This window comes from Pseudophryne corroboree, chromosome 1 (assembly GCF_028390025.1).
Source record: "Pseudophryne corroboree isolate aPseCor3 chromosome 1, aPseCor3.hap2, whole genome shotgun sequence".
Taxonomy (NCBI): Eukaryota; Metazoa; Chordata; class Amphibia; order Anura; family Myobatrachidae; genus Pseudophryne; species Pseudophryne corroboree.
Window position 1 is genome coordinate 680,103,681 of NC_086444.1, and position 20,703 is coordinate 680,124,383.

A 20,703-nucleotide genomic window follows, 5' to 3' on the forward strand; every position below is an offset into this window, starting at 1 on the left:
ACTGGAAGGCAAGGCTTCCTTCCTCCGGATTGGCACTCCTCCCATTCACCCTCAGGTGTTTTGGTTTCAAAACTTTATTGAATTTTACATCATATATAGTGGTATATAAAAGTTTCAATATATCCATTGGAACTTAATAATATCAACTAGGCAAATAAATGCATGAAATAAAATGTTTCAAGATTAATAATGAGTTGTAGGTGGATATGAGCGAGGTAGTCTTGTTCAAAACGACCATTTATACATATCTAAACATTTTATATTTTTAGTCAATATATATCTAAGATCATGAAGAAGAAAAAAAAAACTAGTACTTTCACATTCTTTTTAGATATACAATTCGGTGTAGGGTGAAGATCATTAATTTTGACTAAAATTAGTAAATTATCTATCTAAGATTCCACTAATAATAGATCCAAAAAGTTTATTTACCTTTAGACAGAATCAATGTTAACCATATAATCATTTATGAACATAATATAGAAGGGGGGTGACGCAGACAAGGGAGGTATATGGGAAGAGGGAGGGATAGGGTAAGAATATAAGCCAAGCTTTGGCATTAAGAGAAGAAGGATTTCAAGATAGTGATAAATGGTGACTTGTGACATACATTTCAATAGATATGTCTCCTGACAGTGACCCATATCCAGCACTATATTAAGCTATTCAATACTAGGGTGTATAGCTCTTAATATGTTTGTTTGTAATTCAGTTTCTAAAGTAGCTATAAATTGCCCCCACTTGTCCATGAATTTTGAAATTTGATAGTCTTGATTAAGAAATAATGCCCTTTTATCAAAATATAACAGCTGTAGTAATCGAGTTTTCAGTTCTTGGAGTGAGGGAGCATGTTTTTTAGTCCAGTAAGTTAGGATAAGTTTTTTAGCTAAAGTCAAAGCTACCGTTAAGAAAGGAATAGTGTATTTCTGTTGCGGATTCAAGCCCCAGTTCGAAAAATGTAGACAAATGCAGGCTAAAGGATGGGGGGTAAGGGTTAGATTTAGTGTTTCATTAAGAAAGGAAAGAACCTTACGCCAGAAACGAAGTATTTTGGAGCAAGTCCAAAAACAATGGAAGAATTTAGCATTGGCCATTCTACATTTGGGACATGATCCAGATTCTGTGGAATCCATATGTTTCCTTTGTGCTGGTGCTATATATATCCTATGGATGGTTTTAAAATGAACTTCCTGGAGATATGCAGAATGTAGAATGGACATGGTTTTAGTATAGTGCTGCAATAGTTGGGGGGTTCCATCAATATCTGGGATATCTTTTTTCCAGGATTCTAAGAGAGGTAACATTTCTTTAGTATTACGCGGAAAAAGTAGTATTGTGTATAAGGAAGCTGATTTAAATTTTCGTGATGTAAGGGAACGAAGCAGATTAGCAAAGGGGAGATCGGCTTTGGTGATCGGAAAAGTATTTTGCAGGGAAGATATGTAGTGGCGGACCTGAAGGTATAGATAAAAATGGGATTTTGGTATATCATATGTTTCCATTAAGTGAGCAAATGATAAAATATGACCGCCCGGGTCAAACAGTTTGCTTGCGAGATTTAGTCCTTTTTCGCGCCACACTTTTATTGCAGGATTGTGCATAGAGGGCTGAAAGGCTGGGTTACCCCATATTGGGATAAATGGTGAGTATTTGTGATTAGATTTCACAGTCTTGTGGATTGCAAGCCAGCTGTCATATGTGTCTTTAAAGAGAATATGCTGGAGAATTGATGGTGGGATGAGTTGTATTGGAGAGTGGAGGAGGGCTCCTGGGGATAGCGGGAAAAATATAGATTTTTCTAGAGTATAATCAACATATTCAGAGGTCTCTAATAACCAATCTGATATAAAACGGAATTGTGCGACTCTAGAGTATAGCTGAAAATCAGGAATCCCTAAGCCACCATCTTTTTTATGTTTTGTCAGTTTCAGAAGGGATAGCCGAGGCCTTTTATTCTGCCAAAGAAAGGAAGAGATGGCTTTATTAAGTTTAAGGAGATCTGGATATGTAATGGTACAAGGAAGCATTTGTATAGTATAGTAAATTTTGGGGAATATTATACTTTTGACAACGGCTGTCCTACCTAGTAGAGATAAAGGAAGTTTATTCCAACCATCTAATTGAGATAGAACTTTATTAAGTAAGGGCGTAAAATTGGCTTTATATATCTGAAATGGATTCTTGGTAATGTGTATCCCTAAATATTTTATAGAGTGGGCCTGTATGGTAAATTGGTTTATTATTGGCAAAGCTTGGGTTAGAATAGACATTGGTGTAATGGGTAAGATATCTGATTTAGAAATATTAATTTTGTATCCAGACTTGGTTTGATAAGCTGAAATTATGTCCATGATTGCGGGAAGGGAGGTTTCAGGGTTTGAAATAAATAAAAGCATATCATCAGCGAAAAGTGCTACTTTCAATTCTGCTGAGGCTATCTTTATACCTTTGAACAAGGGGGTCGATCTAAGGGACATTGCTAGTGGTTCAATCGCTAATGCAAAGAGAAGTGGGGATAGAGGACATCCTTGTCTCGTTCCTCTCTGAATAGGGAAGGGAGGTGACAAAAAGCCATTACAAGCTATCTGGGATGAAGAGGATTTATAAAGTGTCTGAATAAAGGAGATAAATAGAGCGGGAAAGCCGAATTTTTTCATAGTGTCAAACAGGTGAGGCCAAAGTACTAAGTCGAAGGCTTTTTCAGCATCTACACTTAATATTATCTTTTCTCCTGTGTCTGAAACTTTGCCATAAAATTCTTGGATTGCTGCTAGTACTTTCCTAATATTTATAACCGATTGTCTGCCTTTAATAAATCCTGTCTGGTCCTGATGGATTATGTGCGGCAATACAGGATTTAATCTGGTGGTGAGAATTTTCGTTAATATTTTATAGTCTGAATTTAACAAAGAAATCGGTCTGTAAGATCCAGGTAAATTATGTGGTCTGCCAGGTTTAGGAAGGACCTTAATAATGGCTGAGTTAAAATAAAGGGGGGTATTATGATTAAATAGGATAGAGTTAAAAACAGAAACCAAAATAGGGCAGATTCTAATATTGAACATCCTGTAAAAATCCCCACTAAATCCATCAGGACCAGGAGATTTAGCCTGCTTGAGTGTCATAACTGCATCTCGGACTTCTGCTAATGATATGGGTTTGATCAATCCCGAAATAAATTCCTCAGGGACAAGTGTGAAGGAAATGTTTGTCAAGGGGGAAGGAATATGCTGGAAAGATTTCGTTTCCATGATTGGTTCGGAAGGTTCTAAAGAAGAGGATGTAGAGTAAAGTTCTGTGTAGAACTGTTTCATTACGTCAGTAATTTGTTTATTAGATGTAGTGTGGGATCCGTCAGGTAGTAGTAATGGTTGGACAGCCATAGGTGGTCTAGTGCCATTCAATATATTAGTGAGTAATTTACTCGTTTTGTTACCAAATTGGTGGTATTTATAATTGGAAACGAATTGGTATTTGTCTGTTAGTGATTGAAGAACTTCATCAAAGCGGGCTTGTGCCGTAAGGTAATTTGTCCTATTCGTGAGTGTCGAGTCTCTAGTGTATGTAGAGTATGCATCAGTAAGGAGTTGTTGATTTTTAATATAGGAGTCTGAATTTGACTTTCTCAATTGGGACTCATAGGACATAATAGATCCTCTTAGAACTGCTTTAGCTGTCATCCAGTATAGGGCAGGGTCTGTAGCCAAACTACTTTCATTATTGAGGTGGAAGTCATCCCAAGATTTATTAACATGGGAGATAAAATTCGGGGATTTGTGTAGGTGTGCAGGGAACCTCCAAATTTTGTGGTCAGAGATTTCATTTTGTGTTTTAAATGTTACCCATACCAGTGCGTGATCTGATATGGTGATTGGTTCGATGTCGGATTCAACTACTTGAGAAAACAATGAGCTGGAGAAGGCGATGTAATCTATTCTGGAAAACGTGTGGTGTGCTCAGGATAAGCATGTATAGCCTTTATCTGTTGGGTGGGTAGCCCTCCATACATCTATTATTTGTAATAATTTAAAAAGGGTTGGGACCCCTAATTTAGGGAGAGAGGGTGCATGTGGTTTAGGGTGAGATTTATCTAAGTATAGGTGTGAAATAAGATTGAGGTCTCCACATAAAATAATATTGGATGAAGCGAGGGGTAGTAATAAACGAAGTATAGTTTTGAAAAAGGTTTTCGTGTATACATTGGGGGCATATAAATTGCATAGTGTGTAATTTTTAGTATAAAGTCGAAAGGATACCACTACATATCTGCCATTAGGGTCTGCTTGAACCGTTATTTCGTCAATAGGTAAGGATTTGGAAGCTAGGATTACTACTCCTCTAGATTTGGTATTATAAGGGGCAGCTGCAAGAATCTGCCAATTAAGCATGTGTAGCTTAGCCGTTTCGCTAGCTGATAAGTGAGTTTCTTGGATACAAGCTATATGTAATTTGAGTTTGTTCAGGTATGTAAGTGTCTTACGTCTCTTCACCGGTGTATGAAATCCCCCGATATTGATGGAACCGATTTTAACATTCGTTACCCTGGGATTTGGGAATGGTAAGTCTGATGGGAGGAGTATGTCTCCAAGAAGCTTCTTATTATCCTAGGAAAAGGAATAAAACATGAGTGGGAAAGAACAAGAGGGTAGGGAAGGACATGAGACAAACATAAACAAGACATGCATAGCAATATGCAAAAATGCATGAGAATCATGCAATGAAATTATTCAACTTCAACTAAGTTAACTTCCGAATCGTGTGAAATTATAGAAAGCTATAGAGCCGTGTTTAAACTACGGCTATGTGATAATCCTCGATCGGGACATGGCAAAGGCTCCGTGGCCTAATATCATAGTATTCTTACCCCTAATATCATTTGTAAATACTAATATGTATTAATAAAATAAAAAGGATAAAGATGTGGAGGGGGGGGGGGGGGAGGGGAGGGGGGGGAGGGAGGGGAAAGGGAGAAGGCGGGGGGGTGGGGTGGGGGGGGGGGATTGTATACAAATGATGGCCGCTCCGTATACCTATTTTGGTGGCTAGATTATTGTTTCACAGAAAACCTAAACTGTAGAATAATAGTAGATTTACAAATAAAACAGCGCATAATGAACAGTAAATAGTTTAGAAGAACAAAAGAGAAATTGTAGCTCCTTTTTTAAAACAGCTATGTCATACTGTATATCAGACTTGCAATCAGAACGTATATGGGAGCCATATAATAGTAATGCTGTGTGGGTAAACGAGGGAATTAAATTTGAAAAAAAAAACCCCTTCAAGCTTTGGCCGTCGCTGGAGAGTCAGAGATGTCGTCGTATGCTGTTTGTGCTCCTTCATCCAAAAAGGCTTGAGCGTCGGCGGGAGAGATAAAGTCATAATGTCTATCGTCTATAAAGATGCGAAGCCTGGCTGGATACATAAGTGCAAACTTTTGTTTGGTTGTCACTAATGAGGAGCATATTGGTGAAAATGCTTTACGTGCCTTGGTAAGTTCCACCGAAAAATCCTGGAATATACGGATCCTTGCTCCTTCCCAGAGCAAGGTGTGTTCTCTGCGGGACGCCTTCCATATAGCGAGTTTGTGGATGTAACTCAAGCATTTGAATATAACTACTCTCGGCCTTTTATCATGGGGTTTTGGGGAGGGTCCAAGTCTATGAACCCTTTCCACTACAAGATCTGCACATTCAGCTTCAATTTTCAGAAGTTTAGGTATAGTGGATTTCACGAAATTCATTAGGTCAGGGCCTTTTATAGATTCAGGTACTCCGACTAGTCTTATATTACATCTTCTTGTCCTGTTTTCAATATCGTCTATTTTATTCCAGAGGTGATAATTATCTCTCTGGAGTCTGTCAATGGCACTCTGAGCATCAGCTAAGTCATGGCAGACAGCCCCCACTCGACGTTCAGTGTCACCTACCCTGACCTGGAGCTGCTGTATTTGCTGGGTGATCTCTGCGACTGCCTGTGCCAGGAGGGGAGCCATGGCTTGTTTAATCGCCTCCACAATGTCTCCATATGTGGCTGGAGTGTCTGGGGACCTGCGTACCTGCGGTAGATCTTCATCAGAGGAAGGCGCCGCTGACTTCTTAGAAGCAGGGAGAGATGACGCAGCGTCTTTCCCCTCCGCCATGTGAGGCTCAGCACGGCGCTTCTCCATGCGGCTCTGTTGTTGCGGCTTAGCGGAGGGTGGAGAGGATAAAAATTTATCCATCTGGTGTCCCGAGAGCAGGGAGGAAAGTGTGCGGGGGGGTAATGGAGGCAAAGTGCCGTGATAGCTGTAATTAGTTGAGGGCCACGGAGCGGAGCTGAGCGATCACGCTGCTGCTCTCATGAACCCGGAAGCGGAAGTCCACCCTCAGGTGTTTTAATTAGCTGGGTTCCTGCATTTCAGATCACACATTGATAAGGCCCTATTTAGAGGTAAGTCCTGGATAAATTTATAGAATGTGATAGTATTAGGGATGTTAGGGACCCATGTGATGAAGTCACCTGGCCGCGGTACATGGGCCCGCATATTTGCGCAAATGTGTGCTAAGAACTTCAATTATACTCCATGTTAATTGTGAGGGTTATTACACTATCGTCTGTTCTCACATTTATTTCCCCATACATGAACTGCCACGAGGAATAAGGAGAATCATTTGTGTTACTTGAAATATGGACTTTACCGTCTACTCATAGCGCATGTAACACTGTTCCTTTTTTTTACTTGTCCATGCTCCCATATAGTTTACACACCAACTACAATCACCTAGCTGTAGATCATATAATTGGTGATTACCCTCTAATTTCAGCGGTTCTGATGATTTTCAAAAACTCTTGTCACTCCATTTTACCAATTATCACAGTGATAACATGCAGCATGTCCCAGATAATAAGATTTTACTTACCGATAAATCTATTTCTCGTAGTCCGTAGTGGATGCTGGGGACTCCGTCAGGACCATGGGGATTAGCGGCTCCGCAGGAGACAGGGCACAAAAATAAAGCTTTAGGATCAGGTGGTGTGCACTGGCTCCTCCCCCTATGACCCTCCTCCAAGCCTCAGTTAGGATACTGTGCCCGGACGAGCGTACACAATAAGGAAGGATTTTGAATCCCGGGTAAGACTCATACCAGCCACACCAATCACACCGTACAACTTGTGATCTGAACCCAGTTAACAGTATGACAACGTAGGAGCCTCTGAACAGACGGCTCACAACAAGAACAACCCGATTTTTTTGTAACAATAACTATGTACAAGTATTGCAGACAATCCGCACTTGGGATGGGCGCCCAGCATCCACTACGGACTACGAGAAATAGATTTATCGGTAAGTAAAATATTATTTTCTCTAACGTCCTAGTGGATGCTGGGGACTCCGTCAGGACCATGGGGATTATACCAAAGCTCCCAAACGGGCGGGAGAGTGCGGATGACTCTGCAGCACCGAATGAGAGAACTCCAGGTCCTCTTTAGCCAGGGTATCAAATCTGTAGAATTTTACAAACGTGTTCTCCCCCGACCACGTAGCTGCTCGGCAGAGTTGGAATGCCGAGACCCCTCGGGCAGCCGCCCAGGATGAGCCCACCTTCCTTGTGGAATGGGCCTTGACAGATTTAGGCTGTGGCAGGCCTGCCACAGAATGTGCAAGTTGAATTGTGCTACAAATCCAACGAGCAATCGTCTGCTTAGAAGCAGGAGCACCCAGCTTGTTGGGTGCATACAGTATAAACAGCGAGTCAGATTTTCTGACTCCAGCCGTCCTTGAAATATATATTTTCAATGCCCTGACAACGTCCAGCAACTTGGAATCCTCCAAATCGCTAGTAGCCGCAGGCACCACAATAGGCTGGTTCAGGTGAAACGCTGACACCACCTTAGGCAGAAAATGAGGACGCGTCCGCAGTTCTGCCCTGTCCGAATGGAAAATCAGATATGGGCTTTTATACGATAAAGCCGCCAATTCTGACACTCTCCTGGCTGAAGCCAGGGCCAGTAGCATGGTTACTTTCCATGTAAGATATTTCAAATCCGCCGATTTGAGTGGCTCAAACCAATGGGATTTGAGAAAATCCAAAACTACATTAAGGTCCCACGGAGCCACTGGGGGCACAACCGGTGGATGTATATGTAGTACTCCTTTTACAAAAGTCTGGACTTCAGGAACTTTCTGGAAGAAAGAAAGATTCTTTCTGGAAGAAAATCGACAGGGCCGAAATTTGAACCTTAATGGACCCCAACTTGAGGCCCATAGACAATCCTGTTTGCAGGAAATGTAGGAATCGACCCAATTGAAATTCCTCCGTGGGGGCCTTCCTGGCCTCACACCACGCAACATATTTTCTCCAAATGCGGTGATAATGTTGTGCAGTCACCTCCTTCCTGGCTTTAACCAGTGTAGGAATGACCTCTTCTGGAATGCCTTTTTCCCTTAGAATTCGGCGTTCAACCGCCACGCCGTCAAACGCAGCCACGGTAAGTCTTGGAATAGACACGGTCCCTGCTGAATCAGGTCCCGTCTTAGAGGTAGAGGCCACGGATTTTCCGTGAGCATCTCCTGAAGTTCCGGGTACCAAGTTCTTCTTGGCCAATCCGGAGCCACGAGTATTGTTCTTACTCCCCTTTGCCGTATAATTCTCAGTACTTTGGGTATGAGAGGCAGAGGAGGAAACACATACACTGACTGGAACACCCACGGTGTTACCAGAGCGTCCACAGCTATTGCCTGAGGGTCTCTTGACCTGGCGCAATACCTGTCCAGTTTTTTGTTGAGGCGAGACGCCATCATATCCACCTTTGGTTTTTCCCAACGGTTCACAATCATGTGGAAGACTTCTGGATGAAGTCCCCACTCTCCCGGGTGTAGATCGTGTCTGCTGAGGAAGTCTGCTTCCCAGTTGTCCACTCCCGGAATGAACACTGCTGACAGTGCTATCACATGATCTTCCGCCCAGCGAAGAATCCTTGCAGCTTCTGCCATTGCTCTCCTGCTTCTTGTGCCGCCCTGTCTGTTTACGTGGGCGACTGCCGTGATGTTGTCCGACTGGATCAACACCGGCTGACCCTGAAGCAGGGGTTTTGCCAGGCTTAGAGCATTGTAAATCGCTCTTAGCTCCAGTATATTTATGTGAAAAGACATCTCCAGGCTTGACCATACTCCCTGGAAGTTTCTTCCCTGTGTGACCGCTCCCCAGCCTCTCAGACTGGCATCCGTGGTCACCAGGACCCAGTCCTGTATGCCGAATCTGCGGCCTTCTAACAGATGAGCACTCTGCAACCACCACAGAAGAGACACCCTTGTCCGTGGCGATAAGGTTATCCGCTGATGCATCTGCAGATGCGATCCGGACCATTTGTCCAGCAGATCCCACTGAAAAGTTCGTGCGTGGAATCTGCCGAATGGGATTGCTTCGTAAGAAGCCACCATCTTTCCCAGGACTCTTGTGCATTGATGCACAGACACTTTTCCTGGTTTTAGGAGGTTGCTGACAAGTTCGGATAACTCCTTGGCTTTCTCCTCCGGAAGAAACACCTTTTTCTGAACCGTGTCCAGAATCATTCCCAGGAACAGCAGACGTGTTGTCGGGGTCAACTGAGATTTTGGAAAATTCAGAATCCACCCGTGTTGTTGCAGCACTACTTGGGTTAGTGCTACTCCGTCCTCCAGCTGTTCTCTGGACCTTGCCCTTATCAGGAGATCGTCCAAGTAAGGGATAATTAATACGCCTCTTCTTCGCAGAAGAATCATCATTTCGGCCATTACCTTGGTAAAGACCCGAGGTGCCGTGGACAATCCAAACGGCAGCGTCTGAAACTGATAATGACAGTTTTGCACCACGAACCTGAGGTACCCTTGATGTGAAGGGCAAATTGGGACATGCAGGTAAGCATCTTTTATGTCCAGGGACACCATAAAGTCCCCTTCTTCCAGATTCGCTATCACTGCTCTGAGTGATTCCATCTTGAACTTGAATTTTTGTATGTACAGGTTCAAAGATTTCAGATTTAGAATAGGTCTTACCGAGCCGTCCGGCTTCGGTACCACAAATAGCGTGGAGTAATACCCCTTTTCCTGTTGTAGGAGGGGTACCTTGACTATCACCTGCTGAGAAAACAGCTTGTGAATGGCTTCCAATACCGTCGCCCTGTCTGAGGGAGACGTTGGCAAAGCAGACTTTTAGGAACCGGCGAGGGGGAGACTTCTCGAATTCCAACCTGTAACCCTGAGATACTACCTGCAGGATCCAGGGTCCACCTGTGAGCAAGCCCACTGCGCGCTGAAATTCTTGAGTCGACCCCCCACCGTTCCTGAGTCCGCTTGTAAAGCCCCAGCGTCATGCTGAGGGCTTTGCAGAACCCGCGGAGGGCTTCTGTTCCTGGGAAGGAGCTGCTTGCTGCCCTCTCTTACCCTTTCCTCTGCCTCGGGGCAGATATGACTGTCCTTTTGCCCGCTTCTTATAGGACCGAAAGGACTGCGGCTGAAAAGACGGTGTCTTTTTCTGTTGGGAGGGGGTCTGAGGTAAAAAGTTGGATTTCCCGGCAGTTGCCGTGGCCACCAAATCCGATAGACCGACGCCAAATAATTCCTCCCCTTTATACGGCAATACTTCCATATGCCGTTTGGAATCCGCATCACCTGACCACTGTCGTGTCCATAAACTTCTTCTGGCAGATATGGACATCGCACTTACTCTCGATGCCAGAGTGCAAATATCCCTCTGAGCATCTCGCATATAAAGAAAAGCATCCTTTAATTGCTCTAAAGTCTGTAAAATACTGTCCCTATCCAGGGTATCAATATTTTCAGTCAGGGAATCCGACCAGACCACCCCAGCACTGCACATCCAGGCTGAGGCGATGGCTGGTCGCAGTATAACACCAGTATGTGTGTATATACTTTTTAGGGTAGTTTCCAGCCTCCTATCAGCAGGATCCTTGAGGGCGGCCGTATCAGGAGACGGTAACGCCACTTGTTTTGATAAGCGTGTGAGCGCCTTATCCACCTTAGGGGGTGTTTCCCAGCGCGCCCTAACCTCTGGCGGGAAAGGGTATAATGCCAATAACTTTTTTGAAATTAGCACTTTTCTATCTGGGTTAACCCACGCTTCATCACATACATCATTCAATTCCTCTGATTCAGGAAAAACTACAGGTAGTTTTTTCACCCCCCACATAATACCCCTTTTTGTGGTACTTGTAGTATCAGAGATATGCAAAGCCTCCTTCATTGCCGTGATCATATAACGTGTGGCCCTACTGGAAAATACGTTTGTTTCTTCACCGTCGACACTTGATTCAGTGTCCGTGTCTGGGTCTGTGTCGACCGACTGAGGTAAAGGGCGTTTTACAGCCCCTGACGGTGTCTGAGACGCCTGGGCAGGTACTAACTGGTTTTCCGGCCGTCTCATGTCGTCAACTGATTTTTGTAATGTGCTGACATTATCACGTAATTCCATAAACAAAGCCATCCATTCCGGTGTCGACTCCCTGGGGGGTGACTTCACCATTACCGGCAATTGCTCTGCCTCCACACCAACATCGTCCTCATACATGTCGACACACACGTACCGACACACAGCAGACACACAGGGAATGCTCTATTGAAGACAGGACCCCACTAGCCCTTTGGGGAGACAGAGGGAGAGTTTGCCAGCACACACCCAAGCGCTATAATATATATGGGAACAACCCTATATAAGTGTTGTATCCTTATAGCAGCTTAAATATAGTAATATCGCCAAAAAAAGTGCCCCCCCTCTCTGTTTTACCCTGTTTCTGTAGTGCAGTGCAGGGGAGAGTCCTGGGAGCCTTCCTCACAGCGGAGCTGATCAGGAAAATGGCGCTGTGTGCTGAGGAGAATAAGCCCCGCCCCCTATTTCGGCGGGCTCTTCTCCGGAGTTTGTGAGATCTGGCAGGGGTTAAATACATCCATATAGCCTCAAGGGCTATATGTGATGTATTTTTTAGCCATAAAAAGGTATTATACATTGCTGCCCAGGGCGCCCCCCCAGCGCCCTGCACCCTCCGTGACCGCTGTGTGAAGTGTGCTGACAACAATGGCGCACAGCTGCAGTGTTGTGCGCTACCTCAGGAAGACTGAAAAGTCTTCTGCCGCCTGCTTCTGGATCTCTCCCATCTTCGGCATCTGCAAGGGGGGTCGGCGGCGCGGCTCCGGGACCGGACTCCATGGCTGGGCCTGTGTTCGATCCCTCTGGAGCTAATGGTGTCCAGTAGCCTAAGAAGCCAATCCATCCTGCACGCAGGTGAGTTGACTTCTCTCCCCTAAGTCCCTCGATGCAGTGAGCCTGTTGCCAGCAGGACTCACTGAAAATAAAAAACCTAAAAACTTTTTCTAAGCAGCTCTTTAGGAGAGCCACCTAGATTGCACCCTGCTCGGACGGGCACAAAAACCTAACTGAGGCTTGGAGGAGGGTCATAGGGGGAGGAGCCAGTGCACACCACCTGATCCTAAAGCTTTATTTTTGTGCCCTGTCTCCTGCGGAGCCGCTAATCCCCATGGTCCTGACGGAGTCCCCAGCATCCACTAGGATGTTAGAGAAATTAACCTTTTTGGCCAGTCTCTAAACCTGTTATGAGAGGTCATATTATTCCACATGTAACTCATAAGCGCAAACAATTATCATCTAAATTTAAAGAGTTGAGTTTGACCCTTTCTAATGCATATTCCACCTATTTATTAACCCCATCAGATGGGGCGAGAAATCTGTATAAAGATGTGAAAAATTTGTATGACGCCTTATGTTCTGAACAGGCCATTTTAGAGGGTAGCAGTTGATTTACCCACGGACACGAACACAATACTAATGGTCATAATCCCGTAAACCATTGACTGACAGTGAAAATACATTTCAAATTTTGGTATTCTATGTCGGTATTTAAAAAATGTCGGCATAACGATTTTTCTGTATTTTTGACTGTCGGTCAATGGCTGTAAATCATACTGAACCGATACCACTTTTCAAAAGCATAGATGTTTTAATTGGTGCAATAAATCGGGAAAACTACTTGCCTCTTTACTGGGACAACAAACAAGTACCACATTTTTTACTAAATTATCTTCAGGTAATTCTAGGGTATTATTACATCCTGATCAGATTTCAGAAGACTTTATTATATTCTCCTCCTATAGATCATCCCAATTTAAGTGCAGACTTTCTTCGTCAGGCAGGACTTCAGAATTTTATGGAGGTGGAACGTTATCATCTTGTGAACCCAATAACTTAAGAAATTACGTGAATAATTTATTCCTTACCTCTTGGCCAATCACCTGTCCCTGATGGCTTAAGCGATGACTATTATAAGCTTCTGCATCCCTTAAAGACTCCCTATCTAACCTTCCTTTATACAGTAACGCTATACTATCTATCACTGACCTGGTTTGGAAGTGTTGTGGACTCGGGGTTTCTTCCGGTGACCGGGAAGAGGAACCGCCACTGGGTCGCAGTAGAGATGGCCGAATGTAGGTCTTCCTCATGCAGGATTAGGACGGTAGACAGAAGGCACGGGTGGACGCTTGAAGGTCTCCTGAAAGACAAGACTTGCAAAGGTGCTGATGAATTGGTGAAGATTACCATAAGCTCACTGAGAGCGATGCTGAGGTGCTAGAGGCACTGAGGTGCTAGAGGCACTGAGGTGCTAGAAGGCGCTGAAGCGCTTGGAGACGCTGAGGTGCTTAGAGGCACGGAGGTGCTTGGAGGTGTTGGAGGCAGGGAGGTGCTGGAGGCACGGAGGTGCTTGGAGGCACGGAGGTGCTGGAGGCGCTGATGCCACAGGGATACGGGAGCTCTGGAGATCACAACTACAGCAGCAGTAACGATGATACTCAGGCGCCGGAGCTCTGCCCGGCGTCTGAATTTGTACTTCCCGCCAGCACCTGATTGGGGAAGCGCCGCTGACGTCACCCGTCCCCCAGTGGACGCCGGGCGCACCCGCGACGTCCACACTACGAGCGCCGGACGGAGCGCCGGGTGCCGGAGACCGCCAGAGAGGACGGCCACCCGGAGAGCCAGCACCCCCAGAGAGGAAAGTACGGCGGCCGCGACGGCGGCATGACAGTACCCCCTCCTCTAGGAGTGGCCCCTGGACACTTTCCTGGTTTCGTAGGGTGTCTAGAATGAAAAATCCGGATTAGTCGAGGAGCCGAGACCTCAGAAGCCTTTATCCAACTTCTCTCTTCAGGACCATACCCTTTCCATTCCACCAGGTATTGCAGATTCTTGTGAAGGTAACGAGAGTCCAGAATAGTTTTGATCTCGAAGTTTGTTCCTGTTTCAGTTTCCACTGAGGTGGGGCTAGAGGACTCTGAATGAAAACGATTAAGGACGAGAGGACGAAGAAGAGAAACATGGAAGGCATTTGGTATACGTAGGTGAGAAGGTTAACCCAACTTACAGACCACGGGATTCAGGACTTGTAGCACAGGGTAAGGACCGATGAATCTTGGAGCAAACTTCATAGTGGGCACCTTCAACCGGAGATTACGTGTGGACAGCCATACCCTATCACCAACCTTGTATTGAGGAGCGGCTCGTCGTTTCTTATCTGCGAAGAACTTGTATCGGACTGAAACCTTTTTAAGACTAGCATGAATCTTACTCCAAATTTGTCTTAAGTGTAGTAGAGTGGACGTTACAGCTGGAACCTCTTCTGTCGGAAGACTTGGTAACTCCGGAACTCGTGGGTGGAACCCATAGTTGACGAAGAACGGAGACTCACCAGTGGAAGAATGAAATGAATGGTTATGGGCAAACTCCGCCCAAGGTAACAACTCCACCCAGTTGTCCTGTGAAGGGGAGAGATAAAGGCGGAGGAAAGTCTCTAGATCCTGATTGACTCGTTCCGTTTGTCCATTTGTTTGGGGATGATAAGCGGACGAAAACGTAAGTTTAATCTGCAAGGCCGAGCAGAGAGCTTTCCAAAACCTTGCAGTGAACTGTACCCCTCGATCAGAGACTATTTCCTGAGGCAACCCATGCAATCGAAAATGTTCTCGGATGAATAATAGAGCTAGTTTAGGAGCTGTCGGCAGACCAGTCAATGGAACGAAGTGCGCCATCTTCGAAAAACGTTCGACGATCACCCAGACGGTGTTGCAACCTTTGGAACAGGGCAAGTCAGTGATGAAGTCCATGGAAATGTGAGTCCAGGGTTTCATAGGAATGGCCAGAGGACGAAGCAACCCAGCAGGAGGCAGGCGAGGAGATTTATGTTGTGTACACTGTGGACAAGAATTAACGTAATCCTGTACATCCTTCCTCATTGTGTCCCACCAGTAAGATCTTTGCAGAAACTTGTACATCTTCTGGGCGCCGGGATGACCGGAAAACTTGGAGATATGGGCCCACTGTAGTATTCTCGGCCGGAATTTAGCTGGTACGGACATTCTTCCAGGGGGAGGAGCTGGAGTAGTTGAGGCAGCGGAGACAGAAATTGGATTTAGAATTAAACTCCGCTCAAAAGAATCATCTTCGTCTGTGGAAGTTTGTGAACGGGACAGCGCATCTGCTTTAGTATTGAAAGTCCCGGCCCGGTACTTGATAACAAAAGAAAATCGAGTGAAGAAGAGTGCCCATCTAGCTTGGCGAGGATTCAAGCATTGTGCGGTTTTGATATACAACAAATTTTTGTGATCAGTGTAAATGGTAATCACATGTTTGGCCCCTTCTAAGAGATATCTCCACTCTTCCAAGGCAGATTTAATTGCCAAAAGTTCCTGGTCTCCAATAGTGTAATTTCGTTCGGCCAGAGAGAATTTACGAGAGTGGAAGCCACACAGATGTAATTTCTTATCTGAGGAGTACTGAGAGAGGATGGCCCCAACTCCGACCGAAGATGCGTCAACTTCTAGGAAGAAAGGTTCTTCGAAATTTGGTTGTTGGAGTACTGGAGCGGACATGAAAGCTGATTTCAAGTGGGAAAAAGCCTCAATGGCTTCGGGAGGCCACAAACTCGGGTTAGAGCCCTTTCTCATCGAGGCAGTAATGGGCGCAACAATGGTGGAGAACAGTGACGTGCGGTGGTTTGAGGCAGGTGAGGCAGAGCCTTTCCTTCCATACTAACGTTTGTGCCAACGTTTTGACTGTATAAAGTATATGGAAAATACAAAGACTTTGTTTGAAATATCTTCTTTGCATTATTCTAATATTTTTTATAGCCAAAACTCTGGAGTGAAAAGTCTATGGCAGGGGAGGCAGTGCCTCACCTGACTATCTTTTCCGCACATCTCTGTTCAAAACGTACCAAATTTACAGGAGTTTATATTGTTGCACATGTGTATAATGCCCAGATGTACCCTTTGGCTCATATATTGCATGTAAATCTAGCTCTGGTGCTAGCCAGTGGCTCCTAAGCCATTTAGCTCACCGCACGTCCCTGGTGGAGAAACCCCTCACAAATTTCCTGTAGTAATTCGCAAAGCCCAGGAATCTTTGTATTGCTTTCAAAGAGAGAGGCTGAGTCCAGTCACGAATGGCAGAGAGCTTCTCCGGATCCATGCGAAGCTCCGTCCCCGAGATGATATAACCGAGGAACGGAACCGGTCACTTCGAAGGTACACTTGGAGAACTTAGCATAGAGACGATTCTTTCGTAAACGGTGGAGCACCTCTTTGGCTGAGTCCTGTGTTCAACAAGATCTTTGGAAAAAATCAGTATGTCATCTAAATATACCACAACACTTCGATATAACATGTCTCGGAAGATTTAGTTGACGAATCCCTGGAAGACGGCAGGAGCGTTACTAAGGCCAAACGGCATCACCAGGTATTCGTAATGCCCATCCAGGGTATTGAAGGCGATCTTCCATTCATCCCCTTCTCGGATGCGTATTAGATTATAAGCTCCCCTCAAATCGAGCTTGGAGAAAACGCGGGCGCCACGAACCCTATCAAATAACTCTGTGATTAGTGGCAAGGGGTATTTATTCTTGATGGTGATATCGTTTAAGCCGCGGTAGTCGATACATGTTCTCAACCCCCTGTCCTTCTTCTTCACGAAAAAGAAGCCCGCTCCAGCAGGGGAGGAAGAGGGGAGAATGAATCCCTTGAGCAGATTGGACTTAATATAGTCCGACATAGCTTGAGTCTCGGGAAGTGACAAAGGATATGTGCGGCCACGGGGCGGCATCTTCCCTTGGAGAAGGTCAATAGGGCAGTCCCAAGGCCTATGAGGTGGTAACTGGTCAGCCGCCTGTTCCGAAAACACATCCTTGAACCCCTGATACGCCTCCGGAATATGCTCTTCATCCGACTTAGAAGAGACACAGAGCGGACAAACAGGAGTGAGACAGTTAGCATGACAAAAAGAAGTCCAAGACAGAATTTGAGAGGACTTCCAGTCAATGTGGGGATTATGAATTTTGAGCCAAGGCATTCCGAGGACCAGATCATGATGCATTTCCGGAATCACCAAGAATTCCAGACATTCTTGATGAAGAGCCCCGACCTGCAGCTTAACTGGCTCCGTGCGCCACGTTATGAGACTCTTGGAAATTCTAGTACCATTGATAGCCGTCAACGAAATAGGCCGCTCGATAGGCCGTACCTTTAAATCCATGCTTTGGACACAGGAAGAAGAAACGAAGTTCCCCGCAGCTCCGGAATCCAACAGGGCCTCACAAGACTTGGAGACTGACTTGGTGATTAAAGACACAGGAAGCAAACCATCCAAAATCGGAGAAGATTTAGTCGTGACCCCCCAACTTGACTCCTCCAGAACAAGCTAGGCCTACCCGTTTCCCGGACGAGATTTACAAAACTTGAGGAAATGATCTGCGGCTCCACAGTAAAGGCAAAGTTTACCCTCACGACGACGCTGTCGTTCCTCCGGAGACAGTCGGGACCGGTTAATTTGCATGGGTTCGTCCGAGCTGGGCACAGCTGCCGGCCTAGGAGGAGGATGCCGGTACCTGGAACGATCTGAACGACTACGTTCTCCTCCACGCTCCTGCATCTGGAGATCTACCTTGACGCAAAGGGAGATCAACTCTTCTAATGGATCCGGCAGATCCCTAGTGACCAACTCATCTTTCAGCCGGTCGGAGAGACCGTTCCAGAAGGCAGCCCTCAGGGCTTCATTATTCCAGCGAAGTTCAGAGGCAATGGTCTGGAAATGAACCACGTACTGACCCACGGAGCGGGAGCCCTGACTAACACGGAGCAAGTCAGAAGAAGCAGTGGTCATCCTGCCGGGCTCGTCGAAGATTCTTCGAAAGGACGTAATGAAGTTGGTGTAGTTGGAAACCACGGGATCAGATCGTTCCCATAACGGAGACACCCAATCCAACGCTGACCCTTCAAGCAGGGAAATGATATACGCTACCTTAGACCGATCCGTAGGGAAATTATGAGAGAGAAGCTCGAAGTGCACCTCGCACTGGTTTAGAAAACCACGGCAAATCTTTGGATTCCCATTATAGCGGGAAGGAGTAGGAAGCTGAAGGCGTGACCTGGTACCGGCCGGAGGTTGGGCGTTACTAGAAACGGCAACTGGAGCAGTTACGGGAACTGAAACAGGAATTACGGAAGCTAAAGATGCTTGAATTTGATCCAATCGGCCGGACAATTCCTGGAGATATTCCATCACCTGGCCCTGTGTCGCCTCCTGAGTCTGAACTCGGGAAGCCAAACTTTGGATGGCGCTCGACTCTGTGTTCCGATCCCCCGGGTCCATGTGGCCTGAGTATACTATCACTGACCTGGTTTGGAAGTGTTGTGGACTAGTGGTTTTTTCCGGTGACCGGGAAGAGGAACCGCCACTGGGTCGCAGTAGAGATGGCCGAATGTAGGTCTTCCTCATGCAGGATTAGGACGGTAGACAGAAGGCACGGGTGGACGCTTGAAGGTCTCCTGAAAGACAAGACTTGCAAAGGTGCTGATGAATTGGTGAAGATTACCATAAGCTCACTGAGAGCGATGCTGAGGTGCTAGAGGCACTGAGGTGCTAGAGGCATTGAGGTGCTTGAAGGCGCTGAAGCGCTTGGAGACGCTGAGGTGCTTGGAGGCACGGAGGTGCTTGGAGGCATGGAGGTGCTTGGAGGCACGAAGGTGCTGGAGGCACGGAGGTGCTTGGAGGCACGAAGGTGCTGGAGGCACGGAGGTGCTTGGAGGCAGGGAGGCGCTGGAGGCACGGAGGTGCTTGGAGGCACGGAGGTGCTTGGAGGTGCTGGAGGCACGGAGGTGCTTGGAGGCACGGAGGTGCTTGGAGGCACGTCTGGAAGCGCTGACACCACAGGGATACGGGAGCTCTGGAGATCACAACTACAGCAGCAGTAACGATGATACTCAGGCGCCGGAGCTCTGCCCGGTGTCTTAATTTGTACTTCCCGCCAGCACCTGATTGGGGAAGCGCCGATGACGTCACCCGTCCCCCAGTGGACGCTGGGCGCACCCGCGTTGTCCACACTACGAGCGCCGGGTGCCGGAGACCGCCAGAGAGGACGGCCGCCCGGAGAGCCAGCACCCCCGGAGAGGCAAGTACGGCGGCCGCGACGGCGGCATAACACTATCAGGTCATGCTACCCCCACATATTTCAATACGGTTCGTATAATTATTCCCCCTAAACTTGGCAAAGATCCTGCGTTAGTAACCTCCTATCGCCCTATATCTCTTCTTAACCAGGTCCTACAAAATCTACTCTAAACTGATGGCATAATGTCTGCAACCGATATTATCCCATCTGATTTATTCCTCACAAACCGGCTTCATTAGGGGCATACATTCTGTTTTAAATATACACACCCTCATTGCAGCTATGACCCATACTCACCAGACCAAAGCGACACAGAATACAGTAGTCAGTAGTGATGCTGCTAAAGCTTTCAACAGGGTAAGCTGGTCACACTTGTTGTTGCGTATATTTCAACTTCAGGGGTTTGGTCCAGCATTTACTCACATTTTCAAACACTTACAAATCACCTATGGCTTTCCAAATAGTCAACTCACTTAAAATGAGGCACTTCCAACTTTATAGGGGAACACAACAAAGATGCCCTCTTTCTCCCCTTCTTTTTAATTTAGCCATTGATAGATTAATTCGGCACTTCATGCAGCTGACTGGCTGTCAGGGTATTTTTATAGCGAACCAAGAAATTAAAGTATCAACCTTTGCTGATGACCTTTTATTAATTTTTTTTTGCATGATTTTCGAATTAATAGCGGTTTTTTTTTATTAACTCTACAAAGACGGAAGCACTGGCATTTTATCCTGAAGCTAGATTGGGCTTGGGAACTTCTTTCCCCTTTATATGGGCCTTAGCCACCATTAATGCCCGTGATATAGTATGCCACACACCGTAATGCCTATGACACATACCGCAATGCCAGTTATACCCTATGCCACACACCACAATGCCCATTATACATTATGCCACACACTGCAATGCCCCTGATACATTATACCACATACCACAATGCCCGTGATATAGTATGCCACACACCATAATGCATATGACACATTATGACACACACCGCAATGTCCGTGATACATTATGCCACACACTGCAATGCCCATTACACATTAAGTCCTACAGTACGGCTTATAATTACTTTTAAATTACCTGCTCGTTGCCAGGGGTTTCATGCTCAGGGTGTCATGCTCATTGCCAGGGGTTTCATACGGTAGGTGTAATGCTTGTTGCCAGAGGTATCATGCGCTGGGTTTCAAGCTTGTTGCCAGGGGGTAATATTCGTT